The sequence below is a fragment of the Schistocerca cancellata genome, chromosome 8, assembly GCF_023864275.1.
Source record: "Schistocerca cancellata isolate TAMUIC-IGC-003103 chromosome 8, iqSchCanc2.1, whole genome shotgun sequence".
Lineage (NCBI taxonomy): Eukaryota > Metazoa > Arthropoda > Insecta > Orthoptera > Acrididae > Schistocerca > Schistocerca cancellata.
In genome coordinates, this window is record NC_064633.1 from 592,382,871 (window position 1) to 592,396,464 (window position 13,594).

The window sequence follows — 13,594 nt, forward strand, 5'->3', positions numbered from 1 at the left end:
TACAGACATCTAAATAACGTCTGTCCCTACCTTACAAAACCTTAGTTTATTGGGAACATCAGAAGTCCTATTACACATCCCTGAGGCACATCCAATGTTACATTCGTCTCTGAAGACATTCGCCGTCCAATATCTAGTACTGAGTTCTGTTGGTCAATCACTTATCTCTAAGTACATGCTGTATGATCGGATCTTGTTTACGATTTGATAACATGGTATGCTGTCGAACGTTCTTCAAAAATCTGGGAAGACGAACTCTACCTTTCCACATGCTGCATTAAATTACAACGTGTAGTTATCAGAAGATCGCAATGAAGCACATAATTGACGATCTGCTGCTCAGAGAGCATAGATTACTCGTTATAAGAGTTAAGTCAGACCCATTGAAAACCTACGAACAGCAAGAACAAGTTCATCTAAATTTAAAATGAATAACGAAATACGACATTGGCGAGCCAGAAGATAAAAATATGTTATAGGATACACGCCGAAGACTGTTTTGAAGCCGCTCTTCGGGCTAGAGTAGCCGGTGTAAGTCTGTTTCCATCTGTATAGCTACTGCAAGCGCATGAATGTGTTCACCTTTGTTCAGGTACTTGGCTTCAACAACAGATTCTACCATGCTCACTTCTCTCCCTTATCAAATTAACAGTTCCTTCATTCTTCCAATTATGTCCTCATGGATACTCCATTCTGTTGGTTAACTTGGGCACAAAAACTCTTTACTTTCAAATTCGAATAAGTACCTTTACATTGGTTACCCGATCTATCCTCCTATTCATAATTCTTCTGTGACACTGACCCTTAGAAGCATATATTCTCTTGTTCACATGACTCGTTTATCGCTCATGTCTCATTTCCATATGACGCTATAACTCAGGAAAATACTTACAAAGTAAGTTTTGTAACAATTCCACTCAAAGTACATTCTCTCTTTTGCCAGTTAGTATATTTATTACTCTTCTTAACTGCTCTGTCGCTACTTGTATTTCCGCCATAACAGGATAACACCATTGCTGCTTTCAGCGACTGTTTTCCTAATTCAGTTTCCTCAGTACCGCTTGACACTGTTCGACTGCACGGCAGTCTCATCTCTATATAACTTTCAAGTTGCCTCTACCATGGTTCAACTTCCAGCTTCTTACTTTTTCCTCGTCTGCCATCTCGCGAGCATTTTTGTTAAGATAATCTGTGTCCGATAATCGATGTCTGCGGTGAAGACGGCCTTTGCTCACTACAGATGGAGATTCTGAATGTAGCACCTTAGTGAGCCGTCTGTCTTGGCCAATAGGACATCAGCACGGCCTGTGCGAGGCTAGTATGTGTGGTATTCGAATTACATAGCGCTGTCCGGACGAGACCTTCAGCTGGTCTTAGATTGCAGCCGGAAGAGTCTGTGGCTGATCTGTTGTTAGTAGGCAGAGAGAATGGCTGGCAGTTACAGCTTGAGTTTCTACGTAAAACTTGTAGTGAGATTTGCTTCAAACTTTCTCTGGCTACGAGCTAAGAGGTAATGAGTCGCATTAGCGCAGTTTGGCGTATTATATTACTGCGAAGAATTCAAGTCTGTACGTGCTATGAGACATCAAGTCTCGATTCACGTGGACCAGAAGCCGTTTTCTGTATACTACGCGTCTCACTCACAGGAGAAATACATAAACCCCTGCTACAAACATCTAAAGATTCTTGGTATCTTCGTCGGTTTCATGAATACTTTGTAGGTAAATTCTTTGTTGAACAGTGGTATAGATTTTCATGTGGTTCATGTAAAGTTAACTATGATATTTTACGCACAATGACCCGTGTTTGGATATGATGAGTAGTTTATTTATGTTCCATGCCATTATGAAATTGTATTTTGGAAGCCATGCGCTCATGGACATTGCAAATTATACTGAGGTGGGGAAACTACTACGATCATTTGCCTTCAGCGAACGCGTTTATTCAGTAATAGTTGCCTGCACAGTTACACTCACTCATTCAGCACAAAATTCGTAAAAATGCTTAAATATGGTTCTTTCATGCAGCAGAAGATAAGTTTGCACCGATATCTTCCGAGCAGATAATGATATTCCAGGATATAGTCAGTGTTCTTCCGTCATTCTTATGGACCTCGTGTGAAAAGATATCTATGAAACAATTGTGAACCAGGCGTGGTCATACCACATGCTTTGTGTATAAGATGGAGCATTTATACATTTCTTAAGTCAAGTGATAGCTTCACTAATAAGAAACTAAGTTATTAATCTGTGTTCACTTGTTCACTTAAGCCCACTGACTAACCGTTTGCAAAATAAGTGATACATATATTAGCCTGTTATTAGAGTAGAGGCATATAACATTAATATAAGAAATTCGTGGGTTAGTATCTGTAGTTATTAAGTACACATTTTAATCAAGACTGTTTCTTAGCACATTCTTGTATGTACTCAGAATTTTGCAACGGTTAGCGAGATTAAGAACTTCAGACATTTCGCTGTGAATATTTTATATCTCATAATATCCTAGTTCCCAGGATTGCAATGTGTTTGACATCGCCAAAATACTTCCCAGTGAACAAGTAAGGTTTTCACGCAGAGGAACAAAGGAAGAATAGCGTTTAACATCCTATCCATGATGAGAGCACTAGACAGTGAATTATCCATGCAAATCTTTTGTGCGTTAGCGAATTATAAATTAGCCGCTTTCAATTTATTGTCCCTTTCCCGGATAGTGAAAAATGGAATTTTGATTTTCAGCCCAAGGTGAAGCCTCATGCAGAATTTATACAAGTTTCCTCCAACCTCCCTCGGAGCTCTGAAATGTTCGCCGTGCCCGTCACCGGTGACGGTGGAGTGAGTCTGTGCCCAGCTTTTATCACCCGATACTATCGCTTTCGTTCTGATGAAGTGAGCATTCTCCTAGGAGAATGTTGTTAAATCGGCCGCGTCCGAACAGCGGGCGTAATTACCGAACCGTGGAAGGGAACAGCTTCTGCCCGGACGAGTTCCTCAGGCGGGATGAGATTGCCGCCGGGCGCAGCTCTCACGCAGATTTTAAGCTTGTCGGTCGATCGGCGGAAATTAACTGGGGCGAAGATCTGCGAGTTTTACAGCAGCCACCGGCGATCCGATGCGCGCTGCAAACAGCCCCCGGCCGGTCGCGATGACGCCGCCCCGTTTTAAGGGGATTAAAAAAAACAGAGAGAGAGAGAGCGAGGGAGCAAATGAAAAATAGGGAGTGGGTAAAGAAAGGGAGGGGCGGGCGCAGAACGAAGAGCGCTTATCTTGGGAGCTGCAGGGAGGGGGTAGTGGGGGGGAATGGTGAGTGGGTGGGTGGGGGAGAGATTAAACGAGAGAGGAGCCAAGTGCTGGCGGGGATGAGCCGCGGCCGACATCCGTCTCTGCTACGGACGGCCCGGTCTTCACTTCCAGATCTACGAGTTCCGGGCGGCCGAGTGCGCTCCACACGCCTCAGACTTCGGACCTATATTATTTTTCTCCTTTTTTTTCTTTCTTTAAGTGACCAGTCCCTCTACTGGTTTGCTGTTCTCCGTATTTTACATCCTTGTGCTTTCCTTTTCATCACTGCCTAAATACCACATATCTTTCTCAGTCTAGACTGCAGCTTCCCGTACTACACAGCCTGACAAAAAAGAGTTGGTGCACCTAGATAGGGAGGAGGAAACAAATTGAAATTTCACTTATCGAGAGGGAATGTAATGTTACTTCAGTGATTACAAAATCGAGTCGAATTTACAAAAGCCTTGGCACTATGAGTGTTGTGCACAACTTGATACACAAAAGATAGACGATGTGTGCTACAGAGTGGTGCAGCAACTGTTGTCATAGGGAACATGAAAAGGAGCAGATATGATTAGTGGAAAAGTTAACACAGTAAACAGAGAATTGACTTAACTTACATGAGGACTCATTACAAATAACACAGCAGGAACCAAGTCCATGAGCATTCAATGAACTGTGGATGAAGCCCGACCAACAGGCATTACATTCATTGATCAAAAATGATAGTGCATTGGGAATGGCTAGTTTCTAGGAGTGAGACAGGATTGTAGCCTCTCCGCAATGTTATTTAACCTGTATATTGAGCAAGCAGTAAAGGAATCAAAAGAAAAATTCGGAACAGGTATTAAAATCCATGGAGAAGAAATAAAAACTTTGAGGTTCGCCGATGACATTGTAATTCTGTCAGAGACAGCAAAGGACTTGGAAGAGCAGTTGAACGGAATGGAAAGTGTCTTGAAAGGAGGATATAATATGAACATCAACAAAAGCAAAACGAGGATAATGGAATGTAGTCGACTTAATTCGGGTGATGCTGAGGGAATTAGATTAGCAAATGAGACACTTAAAGTAGTAAAGGAGTTTTGCTATTTGGGGAGCAAAATAACTGATGATGGTCGAAGTAGAGAGGATTTAAAATGTAGACTGGCAATGGCAAGGAAAGTGTTCCTGAAGAAGAGAAATTTGTTAACATCGAGTATAGATTTAAGTGTCAGGAAGTCGTTTCTGAAAGCATTTGTTTGGAGTGTAGCCACGTATGGGAGTGAAACATGGACGATAAATAGTTTGAACAAGAAGAGAATAGAAGCTTTCGAAATGTGGTGCTACAGAAGAATTCTGAAGATTAGATGGGTAGATCACATAACTAATGAGGTGGTATTGAATAGAATTGGGGAAAAGAGGAGTTTGTTGCACAACTTCACAAGAAGGAGGGACCGGTTGGTGGGACATGTTATGAGGCATCAAGGGATCACAAATTTAGCAGTAAATACTGGGAGGTAAAGAAGCTTGCACAGGATAGAGTAGCATGGAGAGCTGCATCAAACCAGTCTCAGGACTGAGACCACAACAACAACAACAACAACAGTTTCTAGGTGAAATCTAGATCTGCCAACAAAATTTAAAAAGGTCGACTGATAGCAGAAATTATTATTTGCAAGTCAATATAACAGTCGCTACGTGCAACAGTCTTCTGAATGGAACCTGATTTACCACAATGTCAACAAGGATGAGGCTCTCTAAAGGAAGCACGAGCGATGGAGTCAAAGCGAAGAGGTCCAAGTGCTAGCGGGTGATTGGCTGCCGCTGCCCCTCCTGTATTGCAGTGACTGAGGGCGCTCACAGTATCTAGCCGCTGCAGGCGTGGCTCAGCGGGCACGAACCATTTGGTCCGCTGGATCCCACACGAGCGCTGCCAATGTCTGACAAGAACTTGCAATTCAGTTGGCAGCTTTGTGGCGGCTGTAACGTGGTACCAATACGTGATACCACACTGAGCCCTTTTATTAGTATGATGATGCTCCCCTTCACTCCAGATGCACACACTAGTTCCTTAGGGCAGAGTGACCTAAAGCAGTTGCTTCGTCTCGTGAGGCAAGCTGACCCCCTATTTTTGTCTTTTCGATATCCTGGCTATTGACGCTGGGAGTTCACTGTATGTTTCCTGTCGGCAGGAGCAGATGTGCTTGATGCACCTTGGCGACGAGGATACATGCTTATACATTCGCATCCAATCCAACATCTGACCGCTGTCACATCCAAATACCTCACAAATCCGTATCTGCACGTTTCACTGCCGCGTGGGATTAGCCGAGCGGTCAGAGGCGCTGCAGTCTTGCACTGTGCGGCTGGTCCTGGAGGAGGTTCAAGTCCTACCTCGGGCATGGGTGTGTGTGTTTGTCCTTAAGATAATTTAGGCTAAGTAGTGTGTAAGCTTAGGGACTGATGACCTCCGCAGTTAAGTCCCATAAGATTTCACACACATTTTTGAACACGTTTTAGCCTGACTGCCAAATGAGGCCCGTTCGAAACTATATCAGGTCGTGATAATGGTACCTCTGTGTCCTCCGCAGTGGGCACTCAAGATTTTATGCTGTTGATGACGCTTCAAAATTCACCACTCCTGGTAACAACATTAAACACGAAAACACTAACGCACTCCGGTTTATACTAGGCTAAATATTTTATTTTATAGTAATTTGATTTTATTATCAAGTGGTCTTGTAATTAGCAGTTTATTTAGTATCGCTAGTATCGATATAATCATTTACACTGGCGGTAAAATCGCAACACGAAGAAGGAGTTGTGCGACATTAACGAAAGTTTGTTGTCGTGTTCTGCATTTGAATGATTATGTCTATTCAAATTTCGCGCCAGTCACGTAAGAGTGGAACTAGTAGCGGCACTGTGAGAATTAAAATCATGTTAGCTTTAAGCACACGCTGAAACCGTCGTGACCGTTAGTAACCTTCGAAATTGAATGTGGTGAGCCGATGGTAATCAAGAATGCCTTTAAGGCGACAAAGAAGCCGTAATCAACGTATCTCTGAATTTGAGCGAGGTCGTGTAATTAGGCTCGAGAAGATGGATGTTCCTTCAGCGATACTGCAGAAAGACTTGCCAGGAACATAGTCGGTGTATACGACTGCTGGCAGCGGTGGTCACGAGAATATATGATCGCAAGAGCACCAGGTTCCAGACAGCCACATAGCACTGTCGGTAGGGGAGATCATCGTGTTTTGAATGTGGCTGTGACTCATCGTACTGCATCTGCAGCAGAAATTTCAGCAGTAGTTGGCACCACCGTGGCACTAAGAACTGTTATTAATTGGTTACATTAAGGATAACTCCGAAACAGACGCCCTTTACTATCCATTCCACTGACCCCCAACCACCGCCAACTGCGACTTTAGTGGTGTAAAGCGAGAGCTCGTTGGTCCTGCCTCGGTACCAGAGATGTCTTTGTGTTGGTTAGAATGAGGCCACTTGATCATCTGCTACCTAAATCTTTGCGTGAGACACACTGACCTTTCACGTGGAGTTACTGTCTGGCGTGCCTTTCCGGATGCCAGCAGGAGCACTCTCATGGGTATCCCATTCATTCTCACTACAAATTTGTAGGTCAGTTTGGCGTTTCGACCAGTTGAGATGTCATTCGTAACCAGTATTTCGTGATGACGCTCGTCCATATACCACTGTTGCAACCCGACATGCTCTGCAGAGGATCGACACGTCGCATTGGCCTTCTCGATCACCAGACCTGTCTCCAATCGAACACATATGGGACATCAAAGGATGAAAACTCCAATGTCATCCACAAACAGCAATAACCGTCCATGTAATGATCGACCAAGTTCTACGGGGATGGAACTCTATCGAGAAAAACTGGTTTCCGACGTCTCTTCAACACAGTGCATGCACGTCTGCATGCTTGCATTCAACGTTCCGGCAGTCCCATCGGTTTTAACGTACCAGCATTTCACACATGCCATGGCTTATCTCGCACTTAGATTAACTCTTTACTCTTACAATGTTAGTCACTTAAATATATTACCTAGACAAATATATTCCCGATATTTCATTACTGTACATTTATCATTTTTTGATGTTGCGACTTCCTTTCCGTCAGTGTTTCCATTGTGCCACATCTGCACTGTTTGAGATTCCTTCTTCTCGAAATTTACAGAACCTCACATTTGTCTTTTAAACAATGCTGTGTTCCAGACGCACACTTTCAAAAGATTCTTCATTGAAGTATCAAAATTTAATAGCAGTGGAGCCCCTCAGTTCACGTACTACTACGCGCTACTTATATGTTCCTTTTTTTGTTCGTCTGGTAACTCAATTCATTCATTAATCTACTACTGCATCCTCCTTAGTTTTTACGTTAAGCAGGTCGTTTTTCTATTTCACTTCGTCTTCTTCACACTGGATTCCTTACTTTTCTTTCTGAATATCTTAAACTTACCCATTTCCCTAAAAAAAGGACAAAAATAATCCCTTTACTTCATAGATTACTTCATCCCTTTGATATTGCGAATCAACATCGTATAATGTGGCTTTGAAGCTGTGTCCAAGATCTCAAAGCGCTCCTCTGAAAGCAATAATTTAGGAAGTGATAATTCTATTATATTTTAATTTAATTTTCAATGTCAGCTACTGAATGATACTATGAGTCCGATCTGTCAGTAAATACTCAGGAACTGAAGTAATTTTGGTTTCAGTTACCACTATACAGGAAGATATGTCAGCAGAGGGCTCAGTTTCATAGTTTCTGTGTTCGTTTATTTTAGTAAGTACTTAATAAATGTGGTGCAACATATTGTACCTCTAGGCGCCAAGCAAAATTGTAGGGTATTAGGTGGTGACATCCAGAACATTATTGCAAGCGATATTTCTGCTAAAATAAAAGAAGTACATTGAGAGTGTGAGATAGACCCGTTATTCAGAGAATGGGCTCGACGAAACGAGGCAGTCCAGATGCAACCAAAAATATTGTGTGTGCCTTTGAAGTGTATTTAAAGCTCGTTTGCGTATGTGTATTGACTTTACTGGTGCTCAATGGCGATGTTATGTGCGCCTGACGCATGTTGAAAGAAACGAATACGGATAAAATCGATCAATTTGTTGAACACAGTGAGGATGAAACCTATAAAATGACACTCATGCAACAGCCACGCCATTCACACAGACCCACTCAATCACTCTAACTCGCACGCCGTCAGATAACGCAAAAAGGGTGAAAGGTGCTATGCGAGGGATTAAAACACAAGTAAAACGGCAGAGGAACTAAAAAAACGACACAGGCAAAAGAGACCGGCTGACCACTTACATAAAACATGTGTGAGATAGTCGCTCTGTTAAGACATTAAGACCATCTCCCTAAAATTTGGCAAAAAAGTTTGAATAATAAAGCTCGTGTGGAAACCACAAATGGTTGCAACTACTGTACTGCATTATCCATTAGTACAGATAAAGAAAGAATTTAGAGACAGCCAAATGAGGAGAACACAAGAAAACTGACGGTGCTAAACAACGGACAAAGTGAACACTTGTGCCTTCCCGGCCTCCAGGCCTGAAGAAGAAACTACCGGCGCTGCTCAGATGTTTATAGAAATACAGGTACTGGCCGAGCAAACAGGAAGGAGTGGAAATGAATGTTGTTCTTTCCTCGACAACTAGGTCATTAGAGGCAAAGCGACCGTGCGATTTCCGAGGAACCATCTCGTCATTTGGATGAAGTGACTTAGAAAAGTATCGGAAAACCTGAATCAGAACGGCAGAAGGCGTGTTTGGACCGTCGCCCTCGCGAATGCGTGTTCAGTGTACTGGACACCGCGCCGCTCGCCTTGGTGTTATTCTCTCTGTTGCTTTATAATCTTGCTAGCTGGTATATATTTATTCCAATGTTCTTGTTGTCCATCTCTTCGTTCCCCTTTTCTCTATCCATCCCAACCACCTTCTCTCTCTGCACACCTCCTCCACCTCCCGCACTCTCTGTCCATCTCGTACTCCCTTCCCTCTCCATCTGCTCCTTCTCCCTCTGTCCATATCCTCTTCCTTCTATAATCCAATCTCCTTTCCACCCTCTCTCTGTCAATCTCCTCATACACCTCTCTCTGTAAATCTTCTCTTCTCCCTCTCTCTGTCCATCTCAATCTCCCCACCTTCCCCCTTTTCCTGTTCTTCTCCTCTACTTTCCTTTCTGCGTCCATCTCCGCTTCTGCCCTCTGTCCATCTTCTCGTCCCACCCCTCTGTGTCGATTTCTCCATTCTCTATCTCTGTGCATCTACTCCTCCTCCTCCTCGTATCTGTGCCCATCTCCTGCTTCCTCTTAGATTTCTATCTTTCTATCCACCTCCTCCCCCCCCCTCCTCACGATATCGTTCTTACCCCTACAGTATTTCAAACATGTGTAACAAATTTGATTAAAATCGTTCCAGGGATTTAGGATGAGCTTTGACCCGTAGATTTTTCTCGCATACGCGGATGTCAAGTATATTTCACACATATTTGTAACGGCGAAATTTGCCCTGCAGTTTCATTTTCATCCAGCTCAGTGATTATGACTTAGTATATCCTGAATTAAGTGCTGCCCAATGATATAATTTTGCAGGTACATTTAGTGATACATGCACATACTGCCTGCAAAATGTTTTATGAATAGAGTGAGTAGTGGAGAATAAATAAATTAAAACGTCAGGCATGATGCTGAAGATTTTTCTCGCATCTCAGCATTTGGAGCCATATTTCCTACGTGTCGTAGAATGAGATATTTTTGCACGTACGTTCAGAGGCAAATGTGGATAGTCTAAGAAAATGGCTTTGTGCACTATGGGACTTAACATCTAAGGTCATCAGTCCCCTAGACTTTAGAACTACTTAAACCTAACTAACCTAAGGACATCACACACATCCATGCCCGAGGCACGATTCGAACCGTCGACCGTAGCGGTCGCGCGGTTCCAGACTAAGGCGCCTAGAACCGCGCGGCCGCAACGGCCGGCTGTGGATAGTCTGTGGGAAAAGTGATGCTCTAATGTTCGTAGCAAGGAAGTAATAAATCGAAGTCCTGCATGGTGTAGTATTTATGCATCGTGTAGGTTTTAAGACGTCATTTCTCCTGAAATAATTTTCGTATATATATAATGATATAATTTTTCTGCTACTTTCGGTGCCGTATGCGAATACTATCTGCAAAATATGTCGCGCATACAGTTTCTAACAACCCTACCACAACAAAGGTCAGCATTTAATAACGATTGTGGTGTTGCTCACGCTGCTAAGTACTGAATTCTCGGGCAACAACAGTCATATTATGTGGCAGGTGTCATTAGGGCACAGTTAATAAAGTCATTTCATGTAATAATCAAAAAACTAGACACTCATCTCTTTGTGTTTCCCATGCTGGTCTAGTCGTATAATCATGGCTCAATCGCTGAAAATCTAGGTGGTTATGATTCCAAGCTCGGATGCAAAGAGGCCTAGGTTTTAGCCTGCTATATTCAAAAGTTTTGTAGATGCGCTTCACAAAACATTCTTGAAGATTACACTTTTTCAGGACAATGGTGATGTAAAAAAAGCAATCAGCACTCCAAATTTAAGTTACACTTTCATTTAACTGCAATATCACGTAAACACAAAACATCACTTCACAATACAAAACATACTTGAAAACATCTTCCTCACAGTCACTGTTAAAGTTCACATTTTATAAGCGGACTAAAATACGCGTCTTTCCTACATGACGTCCAAGACTTGACTTTCTCAAGGTCCGACTCTCTAACAACTCAACAACTAACTAACAATCGCTTACGCGCCCAAAATTCAGAGTTACAAGTACGTCAAAGATCATAGTGAGAAAAGAAAGAATACACATAAGAATAATATCATTGCATTATAACGTATCGATGTATCACAAATGAAATCAAATTTGAATGTTGTATCAGAAATATGTTAAGTAGTTAACAGAAAAACAGTATAATATTACTGGTATCGAGAGGTTCAGATGAGGTGCCGTAATGGTTACGTAATTTAAGTACCATTACAGGTTACTAGTAAAGAAGTAATAAATTAAAACGACATGTGTAATGTCACAGTTTTACTGCACGAACAGCAAAAATGTATTAAGCGAGAACTGTTTTATCCTTTTATAGTTTTGTGGGGGATCGTCAGAGAGCAAAAGTTCGGAAAGGGTTCCAAAATATGTCTAGTTTGTCTCTACGTCTCTAAGTGCTCTCATTCTCAAACACTGGTTAACTAAAATACAGGTATTCTAGCGTCCTGGGCTACACTGCTTTTCGACCACCACTACACCTTTGACAGGTGGGTAGTTCTTACTCTCACAGTGATTCTTTCCACACAGTAAATGATGTGTGTACCAAGTTTGTTGGAAATCGGCTTAGTGGTTTAGGAGGAGATCTGAAACATCCAGACATTGCATTTTTTATAATTTGTATGGATTACCGAAATACGTATCTCATTAGTGTAATAAATAATTCTGCAATGCGAAGGCAGTGTTAGCCAGAAAAACTGCTTCTCATCGAACACTCATTCTTGAAATTTATGGCCATTATTATTAATTAAATCTTCGTCCTGCGTATCTATCACGAAATAATGAAGATGCAGAAAAGAAAACAGAGAATCGAAAGCTCCTGTGGATAGTTACCAACAGCCGATATTCCCATGCACCATATCCCATTAGAGCAGGAATTTTGGGAAATGTTAATGATGCTCTGCGGACTGTGGCTGTAGACATGGGTACGCAATGAGGAATATAAAAATCAGATATTTACATCCTTCACAGAAACAGAAGTTGTTTGATACCGCGGAAGGAATTTGTAAAAACAAAGAGTTTGCTACGGATGTTTATACGCAACATCTAGTTTCAGAAAGGCTGGCATATGTTATGGAGGACGGCACATTATAAAAACGTTGCAAAATAATTGCTCTTCATTATTCAAGGGCGACGGCTGCATTTGAACTATATTTCAAAATAATACAAGCAAAGGGAGGACTCTTGGTGCTAACTAACAACTACTAAAAATGGACAACGCTAACGTGACACCACATTTTTTCGCCGTGTAATACCGCTGTAGTGGGTGCAGAATATTTCTGAAGGAAACAAACAGTACAAACGGAAAACACCGGTTCCTCAGTTCTTTAAACAGCAAGTTGTCATTTTCTGAGAGGAACTCCATTCGCGCCGAAAACATCGCTTTTAATTGTACGCTGACAAAGAAAGGACTCAGACGCGAGCACGGTGTTTGAACTCAAGCGCTGGAAACGGACAAAAGTAGCGCCACTGGAAAAGCGTCATGCAGCATACATGTCACACACAACAACAACAAAATTATCTGTGAGCTGATAGCCGTATATCACGACGCCGATAAATGCTGTTGGAACCGATGAGCGATAATACAATAACTGCCACATTAAGTACATCAAAAATGTATTACAATAAAATTTTAATACAGTCATCACTCCAGGAGACGATCGAATAATTTTTAGTTAATACGCAACCGCTAACATATTCTGAATTAACCCTGCAGTTTCTTTGTATAGTTCTGTAAAAATTCCTGATCCTTCACGTAGTGTACTTAATATGTAATACAGCGATGTAGAAATAAACAGCGTGCAAGAAAATGGCGTTACTAAAGAGGCATGATAGGAACAAGAAAGGTTCGTTATGAACCTTTAGTACTATGGTTTGGTTTTTACGTGTTTAGCAATGATCAATAATGACGTTGTTGTGATGTAACATTACAATTGTTTCAAAATTTATCATTTCTTATTATTAATACAATGACCCCTAAAATAGTTCTATTAACGCGTTTGCAGTGAATGTTTAAAGAAACAAGTTAAGAAATTTTACATAAGGTTTTCCGCTGGATGAATTTTACGTATTTCGTAAAGGCATAAATAACAATAAGGCATTAGAAATCATTCGCCTTTCGAAAAAAACGTACAAAACGGATTTGCAAAATCTCATCGTGCTCTTGCAAAATCTGCTGCTCCGCACCCCTCATCCCCCCAAACAATTCCCCAAAAGTGATGTGTTCATATTGATTTAGGAGGAATTTCAGGTGATCTTTGTAAGGTAGAGGTGTGCTTAGGAACAGTGAAAACTTCAACAAATTTCTTTATCTATGGATCTATCGCAATCAACTGGAAACAAATCTAGCAGCCCCCCTCTGAACGCGTTCCTCCAAACCAACCTGATACGCATTCCAAACACTCGAGCAGTACTCAAGAATAGGTCGCACGAGCGTCCTCTATATGGTCTCTTTAACAGGTGAACCACTTTTGACTA